The sequence below is a fragment of the Branchiostoma belcheri genome, unplaced genomic scaffold (assembly GCF_001625305.1).
Source record: "Branchiostoma belcheri isolate BF01 breed outbred unplaced genomic scaffold, Haploidv18h27 scaffold86, whole genome shotgun sequence".
Taxonomy (NCBI): Eukaryota; Metazoa; Chordata; class Leptocardii; order Amphioxiformes; family Branchiostomatidae; genus Branchiostoma; species Branchiostoma belcheri.
The window spans coordinates 1,408,536-1,411,396 of NW_017804531.1; positions in this window are offsets into that span (position 1 = coordinate 1,408,536).

The window sequence follows — 2,861 nt, forward strand, 5'->3', positions numbered from 1 at the left end:
CTAAAAACACACTAAAAATACCCCCAAAACCCAAACCTCTGCTTGGAGAGTACAGAAAAACCTTGTGACGATTGTAACATATCTTTACATCAGAGTAATTCTAGGGGCTTTTAAATCGTACGCTGCATAACCATATCTATTCTTCAAAAACAGATTTAAACTCAATTTCCAACGCAAAAAACATTGGACAACCGTCAGAAACTTACCGTCGGGAAGAAAGAGTGGAAGAACTCCAAGATGGCGCTGTCTTGACAAAAATGAAACTTGTTTTACTTTGTTTCCTTGTAAAAATATGTCTATATATGGGCATTCGTATTGATTTTAAAGGTTAAAGGTAAGTTGCACCACGCCTATATATGACTCATGGCACGTTCAATAATTAACTTTAAGTTGTTTATGTTAGGCCACACCAAGTAAATTTTATGGATGACGTCCACGCGCGCATTGATTTTGGCTTGTTCCTAGAAAACAAAACAAGAAATTCCGCTTCCTGTAACTAGGGCCAAAGAGTCACGACAGTGCTGCAAATCGTCAGATTGACGTGAAACCCGTAACGCGAAATGGGTAAAGAGCACATGTGCCGCAAAATGATGGTGTACGTGCGCACAAGAGTCCGCGCGCCACAGTTCAAAGAAGCAAGAAAGATGGTGGGCTCACCACCCTTGGTCGCTAATATGTGAGCGTTCAGGTCGTAAAAGCGTGCGGAAACATTGTTGTTGACAGGTACGCCCTCGATGTCAGCCAGGGAGAACTAACTTTCGCGCAACTGTACGAGGGACTTGTAGCGGCGAGTGAGTTTCGACCATACAATTTCAAGCAAGTTTTGTCAAGATCAGCTACAGTGCAAAATATAACTAAGCCTGAGGCTATTGACAGGATCGTCCTGTCAATAGCAGAAAATACTGCACTGCTGACAGGACGATCCTGTCAATAGCAGAAAATACTGCACTGCTGACAGGACGATCCTGTCAATAACAGGAAATACTGCATTGCTGACAGGATCGTCCTGTCAGCAATGCCATTTTTGACACTGTTGACAGGATCGTCCTGTCAGCAGTGCCATTTTTGGCACTATTGACAGGATTTTTTAAATCTTCCATTTTGGGCTCCATTGACATGATTTCTTCTTTGTTTTCATTTTTTTAACCAGTCAGAAGGCATATGCTACTGTACTGCAGATTAGGCGTTTCACGATGGCGGCTATCATCACGTTAACAGTTATCCAGCAGATATATGTCAAAACTAGACATGTTCAAAATATAAATACAAGCGAATTTCATGCATAAGCTGTCTGAAATACGAAGGCAGTTATGTTTACATAAGATGAAGACAATAAAAAAGACAAAAAGAAGTTGATCTCTATCCATTATTTATTCTTTCAACATCTTCGAAATCAAATGGAACAAATCCACGAAAGTACCGCTGGTGTGGCCGGTTCAGCTAGCCGGCCCGCTAACAACAACAGCCCCCTGGCGCGCGTATCCAGCTGGCCACCGAATTTTACCGGCCCCACTGGGCCCCACAGTACCGGCAAAGGCACACTGCAGGGCCTGGCACGCTGGTTAGTGTTACTGGGGGGCGGGTTGTTGTGTTGCTGTTAGCACGCCCTGGGTGCCAGAGTCCGGCGTTTATTTGGCGATAGATTTCGGGAGAAACCGTATTTGTCCGCTACCATTATCCACCCAAACCCCTTCGTCCACGCGAAGCCCTCTAACGCCTCATGCGCGAGGAGATAATTAGACTCAGGGTTTTGTTGAAGTAAGATATTACGAAGTAGGATATGTTCAAAACTTCAAATTGATTACGCATACCAACATATTTCGGTATATATTAATTATTTCCTTCCATTTTATTGCAGCATTGTGAACAACACAAGATATGGAAGTTACAAGACGTGTAAGAATGTTGCAACGTTTAGAATGCTGTCAACACCGCAAGATGTTGGACACGTAAAACTAGTGTTCTCTGACAATACTTATTCGCGATATCAAGTGATTCTCTGATGAATCATTGATTACATATATCTCACAGATAACTGCTTTCTTAAGACATGAAACTTTTGAAACTAATTTGGGGTATCGAGCAATTCTATCGGATCAATAATGTCAGCAGTTGTCGGGTGCGTTCGGGTGACTCAAATGTATAGAAAGGTAAGCTTGGCCTATATCTGGCAGTCTACCCCCGAACTCAGTCGATCGCGATGGTTGTTGGCTGGTGCTCGGGGGAAGGTCCTATAAATGTCTAACATGTCTAGTGGCTTATTGCATATTTACGATCTTCTACACGCATCTTTGATCAATTCAACGACGTTATGACATGTAAACGATATTTTTGCCGGTATGATATGCAACGCGGCTTTGCTTCTTGAGACCTTTCGCTCCGTCGTTTCCTCACTCTCTCTTCCTCTCTAACCCTTTTCCCGCGCTCCATCTCTCCCCCTCTCTCTCCAGGGGCTCTCTCTCCCTCGCTCTCCTTATCCATATCTCTGTTCAAATCGCTCAAATCACCACCTTTACCCCGGCTTTGGCGTTTAAGGTCTTCTTAAGACCTTTGTATACAAAGATGATAACGATGGTAATAACAACGCCTGTGACTATGACTACGAGACCGATTATAGCCGTGCGTGCTGGATTCTCGTTGCTGTCAGTAGAAGTGTCGTCGTCGGCTGTGTTTTCTGTAGGAATGTAAATCGTTTATCAATAGTCAGGTGGATTTTGAGATTTGATTAAGTGATCATTCGCACGGTTTTATGTATTACTTTTGGGTAAGTGTCCGTTCGTTAAGTCCTGGATTATAAATCAAATGTCTAGATGACTCTGTTGCAGTTGAAGCTACACCTACCTTCACATGTCCCAGAGTGC